Raw genomic sequence first — 27327 nt, 5'->3', positions numbered from 1 at the left:
ATCCAGCTCTGCACCTTGTTGTCTCGGATTCTCCAGCATCTGCAGTTCGTACTATCTCATCTCCATCTTAATTTAGATCACTTGAAGCATAATACTGTACCAGAGGTATGCTTGTCTGCTGTGAGATAATGGTTTATTATTAGCTCAGACACTTGTGTTCCCAAGGAATATATTGTTTGAAAATAGTAAGTGTCATAAGTGTCTGTTAGATTCTTGAATACCACAATATCCACATCCAGTTTCTTATGTTAGAGGATTTAACTTTAACATTGCCGTATCAGGTAAAATAGCCCATTGAAGGCAAACTCACATCAGTAAATGCCAAAGTTATAGCTATATTGTAACAGTTTGGCCAGGGGTGCAGATAGTTCTGGACCAGAATTCTTCAAGCATGAATGCTGCTTGAGCCCATAACCTTTAACCTTCCAAAATGGACTCAGCAAAGTAGCAGTGTTCGAACCTGGGTCCTGACATTAGGGCTCATCTGCTTCCATCTCCCTCTCTTCTTTTTCCCTCTTTCTTTCTCTTTTGTTTTACTTTTGCTCTTTCCTTTCATCCCTTCTTGGTGAAAGAGGTCCCCTTCCCAGAGTGTCGGCAAAAGCGAGACAGGACCACCAGAGTATCAACAGCAATGGGAGCGGTTCCTTCCCGGAGTGCCAGCACTGTTTCTCTGCAGAAATGGTGGTCTCAGGAAGAGGCAGCAGCCGCAACGTAAACCAGAACGAGGCACTGGCTCGTGGTGGGTCCAGCGTCGAGTTTGAGCCCAGTTCGGGACCTGGCAGCTTTGGCAGTGGCTGCATTGCTGAGATTTGCCCAGTGCGGACTCATGGCAGCAGTGATGGTGGAGGCAAGATGACGCCGAAGAATGGCGACACAGTTCCCACGGCGGTGATGTGGCTCTAGACCAGGGCAGGGCCTGGGTACCTTATGGCAGAGGGAGTGGCGTTCTGGCTGCAGCAGCATGTGGTCTTGGGGCACCGGAGTGTTCACAGACTGACGGACAGACTTAGTGACTTTGGTTTTGTGGCAGGGAGGACTCATGGTGGAGGCAGAAAATAATCTAGATGTTTCCTTTACTTTCGGCTGTTTCTTTTATTCCTGCTTCTGTTTTTAATCCAGCCTCTTGTGCTCCAAGATGGTGCCAGAGGATGAAAATTTTGTAAACTTTTCACTGTACTCCTCTACTTGATAATAATAAAATCTAAATCTAACATATCCAGTGGCACTCAGCAAATTACAACACCATGTCAAGTGAATTAATTTGATGGAACCTGTTAACCTAGTCAAACCAGGAAGCCCTGGCTGACAGCCCTGAGTATCAAACATTCTGTTCACTCAGAGCTGGCTCTGAGGAGCTGGATCAGTGTCAAGGACTATCCACATGTAAATAAAGAGTGAATCGGTGATAATTTGGAGTCATTTCAAGCGGCAGATAAATTGGTGAGCATGGGGTTTGAGTAGATATTCCCATTGTCTTGTTTTAATCACCAGACTCTGCAAATTCCGATGTGACAGCTATGTCTGTCAGCTTGCTCAGTAATAATGCTACCAAACCATACTTGACAATGAATATCTGTAATGATTCTTCTATAATGGTGTTCAACATGAAGTACTGATCAACCAGTCAAGACAGTGTGGCAGTTAATAATAACCTATACGTATCCTTGGTCATTTTTGACTTATGGCATTGGATCAATGTTTGTGTGTCAAGGCATACCCAGTGCCAATCATAATAAGCCAAAGTGTGGAGTCCACACTGACCCACCCTGTCCCTGTAACCCTGTATCTCTCATGGCTAATCCACATTCCTGAACACTATGGATAATTTAGCATGGTCAATCCACCTAACCTGCACATTTTTGGGCTGTGGGAGGAAACCGGAGCACCCAGAGGATATCTATACAGGCATGGGGAGAACATGCAAACTCCACACAGTCGCCCGAGGCTGGAATCGAACCCTGGCGTTGTGAGGCAGCAGTGCTAACCGCTGAGTCACCATGCCATGATGATGGAAGGATTTGGGAATTTGACTAATGGAAATGATTTTTCACTTCCCATCCATTACTCAACCTTTCTAACTTCCTCTTTCATTTACTTAATCCTGAAGAAAAACAGGTATGCTCTATAATGGATCAATAATGCAGCAATCTTACATCACCAGCAAAAGTTTATTGCCAAGAAGCATACAATTGTGTATAGATGAATAGACAAGTATCACATTGAGAAAATGTTTCAATTTGTTTTGAAGGCCATGAAAACAAGTTGAACCTGCTGGATATCTCAGCTACAGTCAGTGCAATATATAGTGTGTTTAGAAGGCATTCAGGCTTGCTTCAGTGGTTTCCCTCCCCACTGGTTTCAACCTGCCAAATAATTCTCTTTTATTTCAGTGAATTCTCACATGAAACCCATTTTATTTACTTTATCTTCAATAAAATGGTTCAGTGAGCATTAGTAACTTTGAGACACAAGTTTCAATCGGTCCTCTGGCAACTACGTCAATCTCTATTTGTCCCACTGTGCTGGAGAGCCAGAGTTAGACAGGGCAGCTGTGAATGACTGGACAGGGCCTCCTAGAGCAGCAGTGGATAGAAGCACAGTACTCTCAGAATACAGAATGATTGTATAGCAAATATAGATGGACTGTATAAAACCCCATAAGCTATTTAAGAATGTTGACAGTGGAAGAAGATTTTAGAGTCAAAGTTGATTTTACATGACACATATGACAGAAATCACCTGTCTCTCAACAAAATAGAAATGTTATCAGTAGTAAGCTTAGCATACACATCAAAACAAAAAGGCTAATTCACAAGGTACAATAATAAATATGTCAGATAGCTCTGGGGAAATTAAAGTATAAAATAATCTGATGGTCAAATCTTACAAAAAGAAGAAATGCCTTGAAATGATTGTGTTTTTACTGAAAACCTACAGGCAAAATCATTAGCACTGGCACAAATAGTAATCTGTGTCAGAATAGAAAATTGCTGCTAGCTGTAAGCAAAACACAATCAAAAGCAGTTCATTTTGCAAATGTAAATATCAATTTACATGCAATTTTACAATGCTCGTGCACATGTTTGGGTTGGAGCACCAAGGAGTAATGATTTTATACAACTCTCGTAATTCTCAGATGATTTTCTTTTCATCTTTGTGCACAGATTCCCTTCTTTGTTCAAGTCTCTTCAAATAACCTGGTAAAGGGTCTTCACTGTTACAGTTTGTATCTCTGTTCGCGATATGCAAGACAGTACTGGGAATGAGTCTGATTTTCACTGATTGATCTAGAATTAGCTTGTCATTCATAAACAAGTTGTGACTAGTTAATGTTCATCCTAAACACAGGGTCCTCATTTCACTTAGCACATCAATACATTGCATAGGCTGCATGATGTACTACGGAGTAACTGCCGACATGGATAATTACATAGGGGGATGAGGAAAGCCTATTCTATCCATTGTTCAAAACCTAGTTGCATCCATTTTGGTCAATCAGCACAGATTTATGGGGGTGATATTCTCCAGTACATATAGGGTCATTTATAATAAAATATCAACACTCAAATACAATTTCTTAACATTTAGCACATCTGCATACAGCTTGCTTGTAAATGTAACACAAAATAGCTGTTGCTTTACTTGGATAAATACTTGTCAAATCTAGAGGAAAATAAATGACAATTTGCATTTTGTCTTTTCAGAGCTGACAGAATCCTTTAAATTTCTAGCAAGAATGGGATGAAGGAGATAGTAGATGCATTAAAAAAAAATACAGCCAATATCACATTCTCAAGCTGGCAGACAGCATTTAAATGAGTTTTGATACTCCCCAGGAAAGAAGAGTTAAATAGCAGTAAGCAGTTTGAGGGTGTCCTCCTTACTAGGACTGTGATGTTCACAGTCAAGTAACTCTGAAATTCTTCAGTGTTTGATCATTCTATCAGCCAGAGAATTAGACAAAGAAGAGCTATCATTTCAAGAGGCATCAAAAGGGGAAAAAAATAATCTCTTGAAGGACTGGTGAAACCAGGAAGGGGAGTGATGCAATTTAAAATGTAAGTGCAACCAGACATAGAGCTGAATTTTCATGTTGGTTGTGTGAAAGCCAGGCTCTTCCAACTTCCAACATCACAGCTGACCCACGACTGACTTTGCCAGACATATATTTTTCATTCATACAGGGTCACATTTGCAAGCTACGATGAAGTGTGTGTGCAATGGCAGCTGGTACCTCAGTTCTCAGAAACAGCTTCCAACATCTTTCATAGGCACCCTAACCCTCACACATCATCTCCCTTTCACACTCCCAATGCCATATAACCCTTCAGATCCTCCATGTCCCCTCTGAATCCACTCAGATTTCTGCTCCATATCTTTCAATTCCTCAAGTATCATATGCCACCTCACTCCCTCCACATGAACCCATCTATCCTCCATAGCCACTCATCCATTGTCCTCCATGCACAGTCTTCAAGACACATGCAAAAGCAATGGAAAGTGTTTTAAACACAGGTGGAAAACAAATTAATCCTGTGAAATCTAATAAAACTCTCACTCATAAATAATATTGATATTGCAAAGAAAACGCTGAAATCCTATAGGGAGAACATAATGTTAAATCCTTAAGTCAGAGCTTCACAAAGTGGGAGTTGTGAGCCCAAGCGAGTATCATATGCTGAAATTTGGGGGTGAGTTCTCGGACAGCAATGACCTGCCATGAAGATTTGACAGCATTATGATAGCCAGGCTACCTATCTAATAGGCCCCTGTTCTTACATCTATCCCCCAGCTCCACGAGCAGAGTTTTCAGGGAGAGAGGTGTTAATTTCCAAGCCTCAAAATGGGTTCACCATCAGAAAATGTTAGGGAAGCACTGCCTTAGATGGCCAAGAACATGTGGAAACAACCAACCATGTACTCAGAAACCATGTAGAATATATGTTATTATAAGTTCTTTGAACTGGCAATCTGTGAGTGCATCAATAATCCACCAGCAGAACTCAAGACCATTCTCAGTTTTTGGAACCAAGTAGTCATAATAGCCACAGCTGTCAAAACAAACCATTACAGCTACAAGACCCTGAAATTGTGAAACAGATGGTTTTACTTTTCCACCTCAAGGCAGGTTGCCTGTCGGTCAATGGAACAGAAGCTAAGCATTTTTAGTGTTCTGTGGCTGGAATTTATTTCCAAAGGCAGAGCTGTCTGTACATTTAAATCACAAAACTAAACATAGGAGGACACAGTGATACGCTTTTCAACATATGTGCATGCATTAAGGATTCTTCTCTAACAGAATAAGTACAGCAATGCTTGCCAAGATACACACAATACCAGATAATGTAATTGTCAAGATAGTTCTGCAGGATAGAGCTCTATAATGAATTATTGCAGGAGAAACAAATGTACATTCTGGTACAGCATCTTATAGTAACACTTGAAGGTGCCAAATCATTTTATGCTTATTGATCAGAAAGTCCCCAACTCTTCAACAGGCATTTCCAGGTAAGCATGGACTCTCTAAGGAGATACATTTTTGGAACTTCAAAGTCTTACAATAGCATAAGAAAACAGTGTATGGGAGGTGATAATTTTGAAGGGCTTGTGACAACAGTTACTGTTGGCAGTTCACAATTTGTAGCAATTTTCTGATAATTTATTGACATTAAGTATAGTTTAAAAAGGATAGATTAGTTAACTAGACACAAAAGGTACAATGACAGGTGAGAATATTTCATCAATCCTAAAACAGTTTTGTTGAAAGTAAAAGCAGGGGTTGTAGTCTTCGAGTGGTAAAGTGTTCATCTGTGATGCCATGCAATCTTGGGTGGTAACAATGCTTGTTCTTCACTTGGGCTGATGTAGGGGAACTCCTGCTCCTATCCAAAGAAAATAGTGACTGCTTCCCTGGCTCTTCTCTTACTTACCTTGGGTGCTGGTATTCATGATGTGTCAATCGTTTGTTTAAACCTACAGGCAGCTATTCATGATGCCAGCGTGACGATTGTCCCCTTTCCCACCTCTGTTTAGAAGTTAATTTTCATTCCTCCAAAGAATAAAAGTTTCTTTTTTCTGAAATACTGCATTCATAATAGCGTACTGTGGCATCCCATGAATCCTTTGTTTAAATTTGTAGAAGACTAGTTACTATTGTAACACGTTTAAATGAAGTCTCATACTACAAAAGAACTACTAAACACAGAATACTAAAAGAACTCAGTTTTAAAAAGGAACCCAATTTCCACCAGAGGAAATATGATTTTCTTGTGTTTTTTTTTCAATAGGATACCAAATTTGGAAGAGTTGTGGGGTCTTTTTTTGCACCCAGGAACTTCTCAACCCTCAAAAAGACCACATCAGAGGCATGTGGTCCGGAAGGCACAGGAAAACTGTTTTTCCTGCAATAAAACTAAGCTCTAGATTTTGTGAGCAGATTCCTATTAAAGTCACTATCAGAGAGCAAACCACTTAGAATGTCCAAACAGCAATGACTCAGGGTTTATCTGTTGGACATCTATCCCCAAAAGGAAAATAGCACATACTTTACGTAAGACCACTGAAAGACAGGATAAGCTCCTGGACATAGAAGAGTGAGGATATTTCCCTGCACCATTAGCCTGGTGTTTCCTTTTGCCTTAATGTTTGATCAGAATCACATGACAATGGAGCAATGGTAATAGACAATTTGGCATTTTTCATGAATGGCACGTATGTTCCTACAATATCTCCTTTGCAGATTTTACCTACATACAGTGTAAACCTTTGCTAGTCTTAATGCTATGCATTCAGCTACTTGGAACAAGTCCACACTCAAATTGAAAGGAAAGTGAGAAAAACAACAGTGATACCACTGTAAAGCTATAAAAGTTATTGCTTGGCAAAAAAATGTGATTTAGGATGACCTTTTAAATTACTGTAAATTAGAAAGCTGAGAAGCATCAGGAACAACGGAAAGTAGGGGCCAATATAATAAAGCAATATAAGTAATCCAAAGTAAAGTTAATGTAAGGGAAATAATTTTAAAATATGGCAGTTCAGCTAGATCAAGTGGAGTATGTGGCCCATAATAAAGTGGAAGTCATGGACCCTACCAGTGCCTCAGACAACCACAAGAAGTGCTACCAGCTGCAGAAATGAGCTCCAGTGGTGGTTGGAGTCACTTTAGCACATCTGCAAGACTGAGAGTTACCAGGATAGCATGTTCAGACAAGTGGTCACACTGCAGCTTAAGGGCCTGGAGGCAGAAAAGGAGTCAGTGATTGGCAGGCAATTCAGAGCAAATAAGCAGGTATTTGCTCACACATAGGTTTTCCATTTTTAAAGCTGGTGAAGACATTGGATCCTCAAGGGAGCACAGTCAGACACAAATTTATGGCACCACAAATGCTTTGGCTGTGCAGGAGTGGAGAAAAAGGAAAGGAACAACGTTATTGATAGGTCATTCATTAGTTAGGGGAACAGACAGGCGTTTCAGTGGCCACAAACCTGACTCCAGCATGGTATGTTTTCTCATTGGTGTCAGGGTAAAGGATGTCATGGAGTGGCTGCAGGATATTTTTGTGGAGGAGGTTGAGAGCCAGAACTCATGATCCACATTGCTATCAATGCTTGGGTATGAAGGGAGATGAGGTCCTGCAATCAGAATTTTTGAATCTAGATAGAAAATTGGCAAGCAAGACATCAAATATAGCAATCTTTGGATTCTCCCAATGCCATGTGCAAGTGAGCATACAAAGAGAAGAATAAGTAAGATGAATGCATGGATGGAAATATGGTGAGGAAGGGAAGGTTTTAGATTTCTTGGAACTGGAACTGGCTCCGGAAAAATTGGCACCTGTACAAGGTGGACAGCTTTGCATCTGAACAGAGCTGCAAATGAATTCCTGGCAATGCATTTTGCTCATGCTATTGGGAGGGCGTTAAACTAACATGATGAGAGCGTGGGAATGACAGGAATAATAGGCAGGGTTACCAGAGTGTGAAAAATGCTTGGAGAGATGGATAGCACTAATATAAAGGATAGAGAGTTAATAGGCGAAGTCAGATTAAGGGAGAAAGTAATGTAGTTCAAAACATGGTTACTGTGCATTTATGTGAATGCATGTAAATAAATAGTAAATAAAACTGGGGAGTTACAGGCGCAGTTACCATAACAAAATATGATGTTGCAGCAATGACACAAACCTGGCTAAAAGAAGGTCAGGACTACGTGTTAAATATACCTGGTTACAAGGTGCCCATAGAAGATAGGAAAGGAAGGAAAGGAGGAGGGCTGGTGTATTGTTAAAGGAGACATAACTTTGCTGAAAAAACAGGACATGGCAGAGGTTCTAGGAGAGAACCAATCTGGCTAGAGCTAAGGGACAAAAATGATGCAACTGCATTGCTCGGTATCATCTATAAACCACCAAATAATGGGAAGGATGTGGAGGAGCAAATCTGCAGTGAAATTATAGCATTATACAGTAATTATAACTGGGAATTTTAACCACACAAATGTAGACGGACTATGATAGCGTTGGAGAGAAGCAAACATTCCTCACTTGTGTTCTGGAAAATTTTCTATGGCAGTATATGCCCAGCCCAACAAGAAAGAATGCACAGTTGGACCTGGTATTTGCACATGTATTGAATCAATTAGATCAAATTTCAGTGGAAGAACATTTAGAAGATAGTGATCATCGTATCATAAGGTTTGTTCTAAGTTTCATTTCCATATTATTCTAGACACCGTTAAAAATGTGCCATTGCATGTTTCAATTCATTTTTTTTTAACATTTAATATCTAAATACATTTTGCTATTCCACAATTTGAAATACATCAAAATTACATAATCAGAGATAGGAAAGCAATAAAAACATTATTTACACTGAAATGCATTATACACAATGACATTAACAGTGAATAAATATATCAACGCATTGGTAATATGGGTCTGTTTCTGCACTGTGATTTCTATGATGTTAGACAAGAAGGCTAAAAGAAATCTGGAATGAGTTTCCTTTCAACTAAAAGGAAACACTGCAGTGTATAGAATTGTGAGCAATCGCAAACTGAGAAGATTAACTTGTAACTGCTGATGTCAGGAGACAGACTGAATTACCAACTTTTTCACAGGAGCATGAGCAAGAAAAATATAGGAATCTGTTCTGTGCATTTGTTGGGGTGGGGGCTGCTCAGCAGGGAGTCATTACTTAAGACACAAGACACACTCTGGCACACTCTTGTGGCAGGCTCAAACAGTCTCCTCACATAGACGCAGAAACAGACAACCCACCTGTAATATCCTCTGGAATGGTGCACGGCACAGAAACACCAAAATTAAAAGAGAGAAATACAAAGTGCTACACACTTTCATTGCACAAAATTATGGGGTATCTTCAATCATAGGTTTTCTAGGAAAAGAATGGTTGTCCTAACATGACAAATACAAAAAGTGGACTTTCTTCATTAATTTGAAGGTAATGCAAAACAACACTCATCACGCTAGAGTCTCAATCCATTATAAGTCCATTCCAATGCATATACAGTTTTATATATTTTTGTTATAAATGAAGAAATTATATTGAAACTAAAGTGTTTCAACAGGGTTGATACTTAAAACAGAATAAATCAAATGCGAAATAAATATTTTATTAATTTTAATTCAAATGCGATCATAAGCAAAGGCCAGAAATTAAGTTACTTTTAATTACAAATGGATACGATATTTTATTGTGCCAGTATTTTGCCAAACTTACATGATTGCACATATTCTAAAATGTACTCTTTGAATATTCATAAGTTCAAACAAAGAGAAAATTAAAGTATATCAGCAGAAAATAAATTAGGCTCATCTTCATTACTGTTGTAATTGAAGCATGGAAAGTGTTAACAAATTGTTAAATACCCAATGAAAAATGTAAGTCATGTTTTACATAAAACACCAAATTGCAATTTTTTTGTTCTTCTGTTCACCTCCCTTTAGTGGAGATGTTCACATTTAAGTGGGGTCAGGTATGAATAAAATTCACCATGACTCATCATGTCCAATAGTTTAGTATTCTAAGTTAAATTCATATTTAACAAAATAAAAAAAAATAGTAACTGTGGATTTTCAGATACATTTAAATCTAATTTTTGAAACATCAACCTTTTAGTTTTCCCTAAGTGGTTAGCATAAATGAGGGCAAATTCAGACAGACATGTGAAAGCTGAAAATTGTTATGACATAACTCATTTCAAATGTCAGTTTTTGATAAGTGTTACTCTACACAAATACCATATTGTTGCTGCAAAACTGTCACATTAATTTCAGTTGTCATTTCAGACAACATAAAAGTACTGGCTGTCATCCAGCAGAAACTATGGAGAAAAGAAGCAACTACTGTGTTCTTCCTTTTGAGGGTTGGCTAACAATTCAAACCTGGAAATAATTATTTCATACCAATTCTTGCAGAAATATTTTTCGATAATGGTTCTCTATCACAGATATGAAGGAACCATTCTTAATTTGTTGTAATTTTAAATTCAAGATGATCAAAACTCTCACTTACCTAAAAGTCTAGTAACTTCTAGATCAAATTTTATTCCATGCAATTCTTTGGAGCTAAGGCAATGATAGCCCCATGTTCCAACTTTCTGTGAAATTAAGTGAAAGATAAGATTTGGTTCAAAATTCATACACTTAATATCTTCTATTAAATATACTTCTGATGGTCATTTTTAAATTACATGAAAGTAAGTGTTCCCACAGGTTCATAACATAGTATGTGGAAAAAGAAAGTATTAACTCAAATAGATGGTGTGCTTACTTGGATTCAAAAACAAGCACTAAATTCTGGTTTTTGACTCTGTGAGACTAATCGTAAGTTATGATTTAAGATATCACTTAATTGTAAACTTCAGGCTTGAACAATAACACAATGGCACAAAAGGCAGAGACTTCACTATTCACACTCCTACCAAAAGAATACAATATGTTACATTTACATCAACTTGCATCGAGCCTATAGCAAAGAAATAGGCAAACTGGCTAAATTGGTTGATTCTGAAATTAATGCTCCTCATAAATCTCTCCTTGTACATTCTTCACTTAACTCAAATCAGCATACCCTTAGATTCTTTTCTCTTCATGTGTTTGTTGGTGTCCCCCTTAAATTCTTAAATGCCAGTTCCAAAGATATGTAGGTTAAGTGGATTGGCCATGCTAAATTACCTATAGTGTCCAGGGATGTGTAGGCTAGGTGGATCACAGGGTTACAGGAATAGGATATGAGGGTGCGTCTGGGTGGGATGCTCTTCAGAGTGCCAGTGTGGACTCCATGGGACAAATGGCCTGCTTCCACACTGTAGGGATTCTATGATTCCATTCATCTCTCCTAAACAAAAACATGCACAATACACATTTTAGCCACTCTTTGGGGAAAGAAATTTCTCTTGATTCCATTTGGATTTACTGGTAACCATTTCATTTTTGTGGCCCTCATATTTTGAATCACTTACACTTAGAAATTACTTTTCTGTCTCTATCCTATCAACCCACTTCATCAGTTTAAAAGACCATAATTATGTGACCTAAGAGCTCCCCTTTTCTAAAGGTAATGTGGAAAATGCTAGAATCCATTGTAAAGGATTTAATCGAGCAAGAGTGACAGGATCGGACAGAGTCATCATCAATTTACGAAAGGGAAATCATGCTTGACAAATCTACTGGAATTCTTCAAGGATGTAAGTAGTAGAGCTGATAAGGGGAGCTCATAGATGTGGTTTCCTTGAACTTTCAAAAGAGTTTTAATAAGGTTCAACATTAGAGATTAACATGTAAAATTAAAGCATTTGTGATCGGATTGGTGTACTGACATGGATAAAGAACTGTCGGCAGACATGAAACAAAGAGTAGGAATAAATGGGATAACACAGTGTGGAGCTGGAGGAATATAGCAGGCCAAGCAATATCAGAGGAGCAGGGCCCTTCTTCAGAAATGGGGAGGGGGAAGGGGGTTGAGCTCCCTTTCCCCCTCCCCCATTTCTGTAGAAGGGTCCCAACCCAAAACATCAACTTTCCTGCTCCTCTGATGCTGTCTGGCCTGCTGTGTTCCTCCAGCTCCACACTGTGTTATCTCTGACTCTAGCATCTGCAGTTCTTGCTATCTCTGTAGGAATAAATGGGTCTGCTTCTGAATTGCAGGTAATGACTAGTGGCGTACGGCAATCAGTGTTTGAACTGCGGCTCTTTGTAAAATATATAATAATATAGATCAGGGAGCTAAATGTAATATTTCCAAGTTTGCAGATGCCACAAGGTTGGATGGGAGTGTGAAGTGTCGGGAGGATGTACAGATGCTTCAGTGTGATATGGACAAGCTGAGTGAGTGGGCAAATGCATAGCACATGAAGTATAATGTGGATAAATGCAAGGTTATTCACTTTGATAACAAAACTGGGAAGGCAAATTATTATCTGAATGTGATAGACTAGGAAAGGGGAAGGTATAATGAGACATCGGAGTTCTTGCACACCAGTCACTGCAGGTAATCAGGCTAGAGCAGCAGGCAATGAAGATGGCAAATGGTTTGTAGGCAAGAGGATTTGAGTAGGGAGCAGGGATGTCTTGGGGTAATTGTACAGGATCTTGTTGAGACCACTCACACGATGTGCTGTGAACAGTTTTGGTCACCTTTTCTGAGAAAGGATGCACTTGCTCTGGACAAAGTGCAACTAAGGTTTACCAGACTGATTCCTGGGATGGCAGGGCTGATGTATGAAGGAAACTGAATCGATTATGACTATTTTCACTGGAATTTAGAAGAATGAGGGGGATCACACAAAAACCTATAAAATTCAAACAGGACTAGAAAGGGAAACGCAAGGAGGGTGTTCCTGATGACTGGGGAGTCCAGAACCATGGGTCACAATCTGAGGATACAGGGTAGACCATCTAGGACTGAGACAGAAGCATAGAATTATACAGTAAAGAATGAGGCCATTTGACCCATCATGTCTGTACCTGCTCCTGTAAGAGCTACCCAGCTAGTCCCATTCTCCAGCTCCATCTCTGTGGCCCTCGAAATGCATCACCTTCAAATATATATCCAGTTCTCTTTTGAAACTTCGTTTTGAATCCGCCTCCACCACCGTCCCAGGCAGCGCATTCCAAATCCTAACAATTCTCTAAGTAAAGAAGTTTCTTCTCATCTCTTTTATCGCTCTCTCCAGCTGACAATCTTGAGACTGTGACTCTTATTACTGACATACCAACTACCGTCAATTGAATATCCTTCTTTATTATGTCAAAATTATTCAAAATTTTGAATACCTCAACAAGGTCACCTTTCAACCTGCTCTGCTCCAGAAAGAACAAGCCCAATTTCTCTCATCTTCCCTTGCATTTGAAATACCTCATTCCTGGTATCTTTCTAGTAAATCTCTTTTGCACTCTGTCCAGGACTTTAACATCCTTCCTTTAAAAAAAGGCCCAGAACTGAACAGAATACTCCAGATGTGGTCTGACCAATGATTCGCAAAGGTGTAGCATCACCTCCTTATTTTTATACTCTATGCCTCTATTTATAAACCTAAGGACCTTTAAGCCTTAACAACTGCTTCAACTTGCTGGGCCAACTGCGCAGAATTACGCATGTAGGTCCCTCTGCTCCTATACTCCCCTCAAAGTTGTATCATTGACCCTGCATTGTCTCTCCATGTTTCCTCTACTAAGTGCATTACCTTACATTACTCTGCAGTGAATTTCATCTGCAAGGTGAATGCTCATTTGGCCAACTAGTCAATGTCTCTGAAGTTGCTCAGCGTCTTCCTTGCAATTCACTACTCTCCCTAGCTTAGTATCATCTGCAAAATTTAGAGATTTTGCCCTCAAAACCCATCTCCAAATTGTTTACAATAAATCAGTAAAAGCAAGGATCCCAAGACCGATCCTGGGGGAAAACCACTTTTAACATGTCTCCAATCTGTTTCCTATTTTTTAGGAAACTTCTAATCCATGCTGTCAAGGACCTGTCAATCTCAAATATTTCTAAATTGCTAACTAATCCAACACTTTCTGAAAGTCTAAATATACAACAGCTGCAGCGGTACCCCGATCCACACTCTGTGGCACCCTGTCAAAGAACTTACTTAAAATTATCAGACATGACCTGCCCTTGACAAAGCCATGTTGATTGTCAAGTATTAGCTCATTGTTCTTTAAGTGTACATTTACTTATATCGTACTATAGTCTTCATCAGCTTTCCCACTGTTGACATCATGCTGACAGGTCTGTAGATTCCTGGGTTATCTTTTGCCCCTTTCTTAAACAACAGGATCACACTTGCAATCCTCCAGTTTTCCAAAACTAATCCTGTGTTTAGGAAGGCAATTTGCTCCCTTAATTCTCTCAGCCATCTAGGATGCATCCCATCCAGGCCTGACGACTTCACCTGAAGTACTGCCAGCCTTTTTAACTATCACTTATCTATCACTATACTACTCAGATGTTCTTTCTATCCATTTGTGGGATGTGGGTGTCGCTGGCTGGCCAGCGTTTCTTGCCCATGAGGTGGTGGTGGTGAGCTGCCTCCTTGAACTGCTGCAGTCCTCCTGCTGTGGGTTGACCCACAGTGCTATTAGGGAGGGAAATCCAGGATTTTGACCCAGCGACAGTGAAGGAATGGTGATATATTTCCAAGTCAGGATGGTGAGTGACGTGGAGGGAAACTTGGAGGTCGTGGTGTTCGCACATGTCTGCTGCCCTTGTCCTTCTAGATGCAAGTGACTGTGAGTTTGAAAGGTGCTGTCTGAGGATCTTTGGTGAATTTCTGCAGTGCATCTTGTAGATAGTACACACTGCTAATACTGAGCGTCGGTGGTGGAGGGAGTGAATGCTTGTGGATGTGGTGCCAATCAAGCGGGCTGCTTTTTCCTGGATGGTGTCAAGCTTCTTGAGTGTTGTTGAGGCTGCACTCACCCAGGCAAGTGGGGAGTATTCCATCACACTCCTGACTTGTGCCTTGTAGATGGTGGACAGGCTTTGGGGAGTCAGGAGGTGAGTTACTCACGACAGTATTCCGAGCTTCTGACCTACTCTTGTAGCCACTGTGTTTATGTGGTGAGTCTATTTGAGTTTCTGGTCAATGATAACCCCCAGGATGTTGATAGTAGGGGATTCAGTGATGGTAACACCTTTTCAATGTCAAAGGCAGTGGTTAGATTGTCTCTTATTGGTGGTGGTCATAGTCTGGCATTTGTGAGGTGTGAATGTCACTTGCCACTTGTCAGCGCAAGTCTGAATATTGTCCAGATCTTGTGGCATTTGGATACGGACTGCTTCAGTGTCAGGAGTCCCAAATGGTGCTGAACATTGTGCAAACATCTGCGAACATCCCCATTTGTGACCTTATGATGGAGGGAGGGTCATTGATGAAGCAGTTGAAGATGATTGGGCTGAAGACACTACCCTGAGGAACTCCTGCAGAGATGTCTTGGAGCTGAAATGATTGACCTCCAACAGCCACAACCATCTTCCTATGTGTCAGGTATGACTCCAACCACCAGAGCGTTTGCCCATTGATTCCAGTTTTTCTAGGGCTCCTTGATGCCACACTCGGTCGAATGCAGCCTTGATATCAAGGGGTGTCATTCTCACCTCACCTCACCTCTGGAATTCAGCTCTTTTGTCCATGTTTGACCCAAGGCTGTGATGAGGTCAGTGACCCTGGTGGAACCCAAACTGGGCGTCACTGTGCAAGTTATTTCTGAGCAGGTTCTGCTTGATAGCACAGTTGATGACATCTTCTATCACTTTACTGATGTTCGAGACTAGTCTGATAAGGCAGTAATTGGTCGGGTTGGATTTTTCCTGCTTTTTGTGTACAGGACATACTTGGGCAATTTTCCACATTGCCGGGTCGATACCAATGTTATAACTGCACTGGAAGAGCTTGGCTAGGGGAGCAGCAAGTTCTGGAGCACAAGTCTTCAGTACTATTGCCAGAATGTTGTCAGGGCCTGTAGCCTTGCAGTATTTAATGCCTCCAACGATTTCTTGACATTGCGTGGAGTGAATCAAATTGGCTAAGACTGGTATCTGTAATGCTGGGGGCCAGTGGAGGAGGCCGAGATGGATCATCCACTCGGCACTTCTGGCTGAAGATTGCTGCGAATGCTTCAGCCTTATCTTTTGCACTGATGTGCTGGGCTCTTCCATCATTATGGATAAGGATATTCGTGGAGCCTCCTCCTCCAGTGAGTTGTTCAAGTGTTCACCACCATTCACGAATGGATGTGGCAGGACTGCAGACCCGAGATACAATCCATTGGTTGTGGGATCGCTTAGCTCTGTATATCACTTGCTGCTTTCGCTGTTTGGTGTGGAAGTGGTCCTGTTTGGTGGCTTCACCAGCTTGATACCTCATCTTCAGGTATGCCTGGTGCTGCTTCTGGCATGCCCTCCTGCACTCTCCATTGAACTAGGGTTGATCCCCTGGCTTGATGGTAATCGTTGAATGGGGGATATGCTGAGCATGAGGTTACAGATTGTGCTGGAATACAATTCTGCTGCTGTTGATGGCCCACAGTACCTTATGATGCCCAGTCTTGAGTTGCTAGATCTATTCAAAGTCTGTCCCATTTAGCACAGTGATAGTGCCACACAACACGATGAAGGTTATTCTCAATGCGAAGGAGGGACTTCATCTCCACAAGGACTGTGCGATGGTCACTCTTACCTAAACTGTCATGGACAGATGCATCTGCAGCTGGCAGATTAGTAAGGACGAGGTCAAGTATGTCTTTCCCTCTTGTTGGTTCCCTCACTACCTGCCGCAGACCCAGTCTAGCAGTTATGTCCTGCAGGACCCGACTAGCTCGATCAGTTGTACTGCTGCTGAGCCACTACCGATGGTAGGCATTGAAATCCCCCACTCAGCGTACATTTTGTGCCCTAGCCATCCTCAGTGCTGCCTCTAAGTGTTGTCCAACATTGAGGAGTACTGATTCATCATCTCAGAGAGGACAGTACATGATAATCAGCAGGAGTTTTCCTTGCCCATGTTTTACCTGAAGCCATGTGACTTCACGGGGTCCAGAATCAATGTTGAGGGCTCCTAGGTCAAATTGGCATAAGGAGTGGGGGGGGAGTGTTGGGTATTCTAAAAGGCATTAGGGTGGACAAGTCTCCAGGTCCGGATGGAATCTATCCCAGGTTACTGAGGGAAGCGAGAGAGGAAATAGCTGGGGCCTTAACAGATATCTTTGCAGCATCCTTGAGCATGGGTGAGGTCCCGGAGGACTGGAGAATTGCTAATGTTGTCCCCTTGTTTAAAAAGGGTAGCAAGGATAATCCAGGTAACTACAGACCGGTGAGCCTGACGTCAGTGGTGGGGAAGCTGCTGGAGAAGATTCTGAGGGATAGGATCTATTTACATTTGGAAGAAAATGGGCTTATTAGTGATAGACAGCGTGGTTTTGTGCAGGGAAGGTCATATCTTACCAATTTGATAGAATTCTTTGATGAAGTGACAAAGTTGATAGATGAGGGAAGGGCTGTGGATGTCATATACGTGGACTTCAGTAAGGCGTTTGATAAGGTTCCCCATGGTAGGCTGATGAAGAAAGTGAAGTCACATGGGGTCCAGGGTGTACTAGCTAGATGGATAGAGAACTGGCTGGGCAACAAGAGACAGAGAGTTGTAGTGGAAGGGAGTTTCTCAAAATGGAGAACTGTGACCAGTGGTGTTCCACAGGGATCCGTGTTGGGACCACTGTCGTTTGTGATATACATAAATGATCTGGAGGAAGGTATAGATGGTCTGATTTGCAAGTTTGCAGATGACACTAAGATTGGTGGAGTAGCAGATAGTGAAGGGGACTGTCGGAGAATGCAGCAGAATATAGATAGATTGGAGAGTTGGGCGGAGAAATGGCAGATGGAGTTCAATCCAGGCAAATGCGAGGTGATGCACTTTGGAAGATCCAGTTCAAGAGCGAACTATACAGTAAATGGAAAAGCCCTGGGGAAAGTTGATGCACAGAGAGATCTGGGTGTTCTGGTCCATTGTACCCTGAAGGTGGCAACGCAGTAGACAGAGCGGTCAAGAAGGCATACGGCATGCTTTCATTCATCGGACGGGGTATTGAGTACAAGGTTTGGCAGGTCATGTTACAGTTGTATAGGACTTTGGTTCAACCACATTTGGAATACTGCGTACAGTTCCGGTCGCCACATTACCAAAAGGATGTGGATGCTTTGAGAGGGTGCAGAGAAGGTTCACCAGGATGTTGTTTGGTATGGAGGGCGCTAGCTATGAAGAGAGGTTGAGTAGATTAGGATTATTTACATTAGAAAGACAGAAGTTGAGGGGGGACCTGATTGAGGTCTACAAAATCATGAGAGGTATAGACAGGGTGGATACCAAGAAGCTTTTTCCCAGAGTGGGGGACTCAATTACTAGGGGTCACGATTTCAAGGTGAGAGGGAAAAAGTTTAAGGGAGATATGCGTGGAATGTTCGTTACGCAGAGGGTGGTGGGTGCCTGGAATGCGTTGCCAGCGGAGGTGGTAGAGACGGACACGATAGTGTCAGTTAAGCTGTATCTTGACAGATACATGAATGGGCAGGGAGCAGAGGGATACAGATCCTTGGAAAATAGGCGACAGGTTTAGATAGAGGATCTGAATCAGCACAGGCTTGGAGGGCCAAAGGGTCTGTTACTGTGCTGTAATTTTCTTTGTTCTAGAGCAACACCCTCCAGAGTGTATACCACTGTGCCACCAACTCTGCTGGGTCTGTCCTTCCGGTGGGACAGGGCATATCCAGGGATGGTGAGGGTAATGTCTGGGACATTGTAAGGTATGATTCTGGAAGTATGACTATGTCAGGCTGTTGCCTTACTAGTCTATGAGACAACTCTCCTAATTTTGGCACTAACCCCCAAATATTAGTGAGGAGGACTTTGCAGGGTTGACAGGGCTGTTTCCGCTGTTGTCTTTCCAGTGCCTAGGTCAATGCCAGATGATCAACACCCACATTTCAATTGGGCCACTGTCACCATTTTCTAATTTGGTAAAAACAGAAACATAGTAACCATTGGAGTACCTCTGCCACACCGTTTGTTTCAGTGAGCAGCATACCCTGCTTGCTCCTTATGGGCCCCACTCTATCCTCCACTAATCTTTTTACTATTAAAATAGAACTAAAAAGCAGGAAAACTGAGATGGCCTTGGTTACACTACGTTGAGTACCAGGGATACATATTCTTAATAGTAAAAAAAATACAGAGGCACTGAAATAGGAGCCAGAAAAACTCCAGTAGTTTGCTTGCTATTTTAACCTACACGTTTCTCAAATCCTAAAAAAAAAAGATGGGGCAGGATCAGAAATACTCTCGTTTTAATGTAATGGCAAATATTCCCAGGTTAAGAAATAAGACACAGATGTTGTCTCAGGTCCATCTCTGCCTCCTCAGAAGTGCTTAGTTAGTTAATTTATCCTCAACAAACACCGACTTAAAGATACGTACTCAATCGTAACAAACTTGTGTCAAAATTTTTAACGAATCCACAACTTTGCAAATCTGAAAGTTTTCAAACTTATGACACAGAGTGATACAGCAATAATGTAAACAGTAGCTGAGGAAGATTGTCATCAAAGTGAATAAAATCTGCACTGTGCCAGCAATCATTGTTATATTCTGAAATATGCTATTCATTTCAGACAAAAGGAGAGGGGCCAAAGGAGACAATTGGCTTTACTCATGAGCTATCATTCTTCATACTAAAGAGACAAGATGCAGACCAATAGCTTTAACATGCCATGCCTCAGTGTGCAATATTTTTGGAGGAAAGCCATAAATTGTGATATATACTGGGGACAATTTTAATGCCTCTTCACCCGCTCGGTGAATGACAAGAGCAGAGATTTCATTTCATGTCTTTGCATTCACACTTTCAATACTGTTTCCCTTTCGTAGCATTCTATCTGTTCCATGAGTGGCCTCATGTTGGACTGTAGGAGTATGACAGCTGTATGCTAATGGATGGATGACATCATCAGTAATACCAGATGCTGTTTGATCACATGAATCCAAGGCACGATGTTAGAAGGTTTGAGTTATTTCCTTGCTCTAGCCTACTTCTGTATTTAATTTAATGTTTAATAGAAGTTTCTAGTTTGCATTAATATGATATCTGATCCTCCTCTGTCTACAGCTCCCAGATCTACTTACCATATAAATACATGATGTCAGCAATAGTGTGTGGTCTCGTAAAAGCCATTTACGAGAGATCCCAGTCGACACCAACAAAGGATGGAAAATTGAAAATACTTGATTGCCAGAATATACTCAAAACTAAACACCCAAAGCAGAAAACAGAAGAGCTTGCCAGTATCAGACTCCAAAGATAAATATTAGACCAAAGTTCAACACTTCTCAAGCCCTAACAGCACACTGGATGTCTTGACCAAGCCTTGTACAACTTGATGGGTGTCACCACTATGAGTGATACCAGGCTGCCTTTCAAATGACTCAGAGCTCGATAACATTCAGATCAATTTGCTGCTCGATACAGTCTGCATTTTATTATAACAGTGTGTTAAAGAAGAAACTGCTAGCTGTACAAGCTTTTGACTCACACTTTGGTTTGTGGGACAATATAGGTGCAGACCAGGGAATGGTTGGCAGGCCCACTGAAAAATAAAGTAATAGGCTTCTATCGGGAATAGGATTGTTCAGAAAATAGCAGGATTGATATCTTTTTGGACCTATATTGCTGTTTACTGACCCTCCAAACAAAAATGGTGTGTAGTAAATATTAGAGGATGTCCACCCACTGATTTCTAAAGCTTGGTATTGTTCCAGTGTAATCAAAACTAGCTGTTGACAAACAAAGAAAAACTGCATAAGACACATCAGATTTGTCCCCAGTGACGCAGCAGTCTTGCTAGATCTATTTATTTTGTGTTCGAAACTACAAAATTCAATATGTTAACCACTTGCCTTTGTACTAGACTGTAAGCCATTTTACCCAACCTCCCAGGCAATATGGTTGTCGGACTGGAAGAAATGTTCTGCATCTGCCTGGCCATCTAATTAAATATGGCAGTTGTTGCTGAAGGGAATATGTTGCAGAGGTTATGCTAACAGTAACGTTAGTAGCATTTTAAGGAGTCTTTTATCCCTTTGCACTATCATCTAATGCAAATATAAACGCATTTAATATTCAAATAAACAAATAGAGTTTGCGGAGCTGGCCTGAAGTCAAGTGCAAAGGTCTTTCAATTTTACTTTTAAAGACAGATCTGAGTTTGTTGAAAGCTCTTAAGTAACTGGAATATTAATAAAAGGAAAAATGACAAACTACATGAGAAAAACTAATGCATAGACAACATTTTGTTTAAAAGGTATCAAAAAAGGTAGAAAGGAGGTAACTTCAACACTGTTAAGAGATTCTAAACACTGGCATGACTAGTCCTTCCTTAAAAACAGGAACACACAATCACGTGAAAATTTATGCAAATACATTTCAAAATCTGTCTGATTCCATCTTGAACTAGTCATACCAATGTGAAATCTGACAAATCCCACAGCAGAATCCTAAGCAATATTGATTCCTCAATCAATGTCATTAGAACAGATATCGGAGAATTATTGCTATGTGTAAATTCACTGCCACATTTCAGACCATACAACAGTGACAACAATTTAAAAACTAATGGACTGCAAAAGCTTCAAGACAATGCTGAATTTGTTAAAAAAAAATGACAAACGTGGATTTCCTCTGGGTGCTTCGGTTTCCTCCCACAGTCCAAAGATGTGCAGCCTAGGTGGATTGGCGATGCTAAATTGCCCGTAGTGTTCAGGGATGTGTAGCTTAGGTGGGTTATCGGGAGATGGGTCTGGGTGGGATGCTCCAAGGGTCAGTGTGGGCTTGTTGGGCCGAAGGGATTCTACGATTCTATGATCTTCTATGAACAAACATTATTAATACTTCACGTAAAAGATACCACATGTTCGTATGAAACAAATATTGAATTCATTAAATTAAGCATTTCTCTCTTTTTTTTTGTTACAGTTCCCATTATCTGAATGCTGGAAGTACTCAGCAGCTCAGGGAGCATTTGTAGAGACAGAAGCAAAGTCATTAGGCTTTATTTTTCATTTTTGGGGCTAGGTTTAAATTGCGTCAAGGTTCTGAACAGTTTCATGTCATGAAGTCTGGTGAGTTTTCTTGCCTTATCTTACCATACTCACCTCATTAATTACCCTCACTGTCCCTTTGACAATGTCCAGTTTCAGCACTATCTTATCATGTGCAGTTCCTGGAACAATTTGGCATTCAGTGGATATACTAGAATTCACAAACATCCCTTGCATCCATGCCATCTTTAAAGTCCACTGTGCACCTGGATAAGTACTACTAGTCCACAGCTGCCCTGCAAGGTTCCTGACATTTGCTCCAGACAGGCAAATGGGAAAAATCAATCCTCTGTTTTACAGGCAGACACCCGAGGGTCCTGTTGGATGCGGTGTTGCCAAGGCAGGAACACTTCCTCTCCAGGACCAGCAGTAGAAGCTACAACACTCGGCCATGCCAGCCTGGTTAGTGGTCACCACCCAGTTAAAGCAGGCTCAGCAATCTGGAGGAATGTTCAGCACTGTAGAAGGTTGATGTCCTTCTCCATTCTGGCAGGTTAAATGCACCATTCTCTCTCTCTGATACTTCACACTCACTCTCTCTGCTACGTTAGCCACTTCTGACCAAGGCTCATGCTCTACCACACTCACTACTGCCTGCAACAACTTCCCACTTGTTCCTACACACTGCAACCCCAGCACCAGTACCACTGCACACTCTCAGCATTTGGGGTCATCTCCCATCTGCACCAAAAGTAACAGCTGCGCCACGCACCTTCATCTCCCATAATACTTGTGTTTCTTATATTCCAGGAGGAAAGTAATCCATAACAGAGCAGAAAGAATCAAGACAGGTGGTGTACTTCCTGTCATTTTGCTCCTTGTCCCTTTTGTGAAGGAGATCCTGATTCTGACTGCACTAGCAGAGCCTGGACTAGAACTGGAGGCTGCCCTTGATGTATTGTGAGAGAAGCCTGACTGAAGGCTATCTCCCTTGACTGGAGCAACCAGGTAGGTTCAGGGTGAGCGAACTCTATGACAGCAAGAGCAGAGCCTGGAGATGTAGCCTTGTCCAATTCATGAGATAGAAGAATGTCTAAGTGCAAAGTGTCCTTGCTGCAACATCATATTGATAGTTGTTAGGGCAGCCTGAGATGCAGCACTGTTAAACCAAAAGAACTGTCAATGCCGTAAATCAGAAACAAAAACAAAAGTTGCTCGAAAAGCTCAGCTGGTTTGACAGCATCGGGCAAGGCGATGGCCCAGTGGTGTTATCGCTGGACTGTTAACACAGAGGCTCAGATAACATTCTGGTGACATAGGTTCAAATCCCACCATGGCAGATGGTGGAATTTGAATTCAATAAATATCTGGAATTAAGAATCTAATGATGACCATGAATCCACTGCCGATTGTTGGAAAAACCCACCTGGTTCACTAATGCCCTTTAGGGAAGGAAACTGCCGTCCTTACCTGATCTGGCCTATACGTGACTCCAGACCCACAGCAATGTGGCAGCTTTTAACTGCCCTCTGGGCAATTAGGGATGGGCAATAAAAGCTGCCCAGCCAGCAACACCCTCATCCTGTGAATGGATAAAGAGAAAGAGAAATCAGAATTATTGTTTCAGATCTTGTGACCCTTCCTCAGAGCCTTCTCAGGAAGGGTCATAGGACCCAAACTGTTAACCCTGATTTCTCTTCACCAAAGCTGTCAGACCTGCTGAGCTTTTCCAGCAACTTCTGTTTCTGTTGCAGCACTGATATGTTGTGGCTATACAGGACTTTGGTAATGACACTTTTTGAATACTAAGTATAATTCTGGTCATCCTTCTCTTGGAAGGATGTTGTTAGACTTGAGAGGGTGCAGAAAAGATTTACAAGGATGTGGCCAAGACTGGAGGGTTTGAGCTACAAGGAGAGGCTGATAAGCTGCGGCTGTTTTCCCTGGAGCATCAGAGACTGAGGGGTGTCCTTATAGAGGATATAAAATCATGAGAGGCATGGATGGGGTGAATAGCCAAGATCTTTTTCCTAAGACCTTTTTCGGGGAGTACAAAACTAGAGGACATATCTTTAAATTGAGACGGGAAAGATTTAAAAAGAACCTGAGGGGTAACTTTTTAGTGCAGAGGGTGGTGCATGTATGGAATGAGCTGCCAGAGGAAGTGGTTGAGGTGGGTACAATTACAACATTTAAAAAGTACCTGGATAGGTATATGAATAGGAAAGGTTTAGAGCAATATGGGCCAAATGCTGGCAAATGGGACTAGGTCAGATTGGGATTACTGGTCGGCGCTGATGAGTTGGATTGAAGGGTCTGTTTCCGTGCTGTATGATTCTACGACTCTATGACGTGCAGTGTGTCCTGTAAGTAAATGGGAGATTTGCCAGGAGGGTTCTTAGAATCTGGCACATATTCAATGTCAATGTCTGCAGATATGGGATGCATGTGACCATGGAGAGTTCCCTGAAAGTTTGGCGTCCAGTTTCCAACATGGAACTCATTCAGAACAAGTGGCAAAGTGAATCCACCGTTTTGCACTCTGGTTTCCTTGTCAAGTTTTCCTAACATCTAGCTTGTTTGCCGAGTTTGTTAAGATGGGAAGATGAACACTAATGAGTCGAGCTTGGCTGTTAAGAAGGTACTTAACGAGCAATAATCCCCATCAACTGGCAATTTGCAGCTGCCAAGTGAGAATCTCGTGATGCTGCTTGTGAAAATCACAAAGGATGACAAGTTGCCGCTGACTTTGGGATGGGCCTCAATGCATTTGTCACCCAGTTCTGCCACAAAATTTCACCATAGCCCATGTCACTCATGCCCTATAAGACTCTGTCCATGGTTTCAGGTTGATAGTCTTTCACCAGACTGGAAAAAAAAAGTGCAAAATGTAGCAGGCTTCAAACGAGCAATGTAGACAGGGAGAAAAGGACTAAGAAGAAAAGTCTGACATGGGTGAAAGGTACAAGAAATTAAATGAGTGAAGGTGCAATATGGTGGTAATGAGTCAAGTAAAAAGAAAAAAGGGAATAAATAATGTATGAATGGCAATAGCAGAATCATTAAAAACAGTTGATATTGGAAAAATGGGTGAACTAATTAGGATATGAAGTAAATACTCAATTTACAGTTTGGAAGTCTGTAAATTGCCTACGCGAAGGAAAGATATTGTTCCTTAAGCTTACATTAAACTTCATTGGAAAATTGTGCATTGTAGGGTATGTGGTTTATATACAGTTTAAAATAATTTGTTTCTAATTTGGATTTTTGAATTTGAACTAACACAATTTGGGTTTTGTGTGTGTCTGAAGTGTTTAAAAATTAACTTGTAAGTATTTCTGTAGCCATGGTGATTTTTTTTTTTAAAAAACACGACATATGAGAAAGTTTGTGTGTTTAGGTTTCGGTAAAATTGAATTTTGTTTAGGGATAACTTTATAACTGAACAAGGTAAACAATGGCCAATTAGACTCCAAAAATTTCAAGGCTGTAACATACAGATATTAAATCAGTGAGGCAATCAGGGTTATGGGGAAAGGCAGGGAAGTGGAGTTGAGGATTATCAGATCAGTCCTGATCTAATTGAATGGTGGAGTAGACTCATAAGGATTGATGGCCTACTTCTACTCCAATGGCCAATGGTCTTATTGTTTAGAAAGTTGGAGATTGCGTTTTTTCTTTCAATTAGGCAAACTCTCGTAAGTTGGAAAAAAATGTTTTTTTTTTTAGTTTCAATTTGGGCAGTTCTGCGGGTTCTTGGCTGTAACTGGATGCGTAAAGCAATTGCTCCTGAGAAGGTATTTTTGATGTAACCCATTTGTAATAATTCTGTGTAAAGAATCTAGCATAAATTCCAGACCAGAAGTATTTGATTAAAACACTAGAGGGGTTATTTTATTTTGAGAAAGGAAAAAGTTCAGATGCTCAAGATCGGGAGTTGAAGCCCAAGTTAAATTAAGCCCTGTAGGCGTGATAGAGAAGGAAATTCTCTTTTGTATGAGTAATGTAAAGGGTTGATTCTGCAATTAATGGGATTACATTTTTACTGTACATTTTGAAATTTTTAAATGTGTTATGCATATGCAGTTTGGTTTATTCTATCTTCGTTTATTTTCAATAATAAACATCTGTTTTGTTGTTAAAACCAAATCTATAATACTTAATGCTTATGTTTCAGCAAGAGACCACCTCATAAAAACCAATAAAATGTGATCTATCAACTTAGATTTCAGCCTGGGATCTGAGCTGTCCAGTATCATCATCTCCTGGGATCATAACAGGGTAAGGTGATTGAGGATAGAGATTAAAATTAGAGTTGGATGGAAAATTAAAATATTAGATGACAGAGATCAGACATACTTACAGACTAAATCATGGTGTTCCACAAGGTGATCGCTCATCCTAAGATTACTCTCTCTGATATAGAGGAGTTTGCATCATGAGCAATGAATACAGTATATGAAATTGGAGGTAGAAGTAAGTGGCCACTTCACCTGAAAGCTGGGCTCCCGGGTGGTACAGTAGATGAAAAGGCAGACATTGCATCTTCTACATTTGCAACAAAAGATCTGGTGGTTATTGGAAGGAGTGTTAGCATGAAGTGTAACAAAGAAGTTGCAGAGAACGGTCTCTTCCAAATACTAAACAGGGAACACAGTCACGAGGTGCTTGCTGCACTACTTTGGAAGTGTAGAAATAACACAGGCTGATCCATTGAAAATGAAGATTGTTGGGATGGAAAGTAAGGAAAAGGGAACTGTCTCGTGTTTCTGACAGGAAGGAAAGGAAGTAGATTTGTGGACACTGGAATGCACATAGTCAAGGACCTGATCAATCACAAAGGAGTAGAATCCTCGGTTGAAGAACAGGAAGATATAGTGAAGCACTCCGATGGAAAGTGACATCATCAAAATAAATTAGATAGGGTTAGAAAAACTGGGAGACTGAAAGCGAGATAGGAAGCAGGGTGATGGTAACTTTTGGAATCGGTAGCTTTTGGAATCAGTAGCTTTATAATCCATGTTGGTCAGTAGCAGAGAATAGAAATGAAGAAATCAAGCAAAGGAAAGAATAAAAGATGAGATAGTGGGAACTGCAGATGCTGGAGATTCTGAGATAACAAGGTGTAGAGCTGGATGAACACAGCAGGCCAAGCAGCGTCAGAGGAGCAGGAAAGCTGCCGTTTTGGGTCTGGACCCTTCTTCAGAAAA

General features: G+C 41.1%; 1 protein-coding gene across 6 annotated transcripts in view; it reads right to left on the bottom strand.

Moving 5' to 3' along the window:
• foxp2 (forkhead box P2) overlaps positions 1 to 27327 on the bottom strand; it is a 746195-nt gene that overhangs the window by 606765 nt on the left and 112103 nt on the right. For all 6 annotated transcript variants that reach the window (XM_048607717.1, XM_048607716.1, XM_048607724.1 and 3 more), the window contains one exon: positions 10540 to 10624. The gene's annotated coding sequence lies outside the window, so the exon portion shown is untranslated. The remainder of the gene's footprint in view (positions 1 to 10539; positions 10625 to 27327) is intronic.

This window comes from Rhincodon typus, chromosome 18 (genome assembly GCF_021869965.1).
Source record: "Rhincodon typus isolate 14 chromosome 18, sRhiTyp1.1, whole genome shotgun sequence".
In the NCBI taxonomy this organism is placed as follows: Eukaryota; Metazoa; Chordata; class Chondrichthyes; order Orectolobiformes; family Rhincodontidae; genus Rhincodon; species Rhincodon typus.
This window is presented reverse-complemented; position numbering and strand designations above follow the sequence as displayed.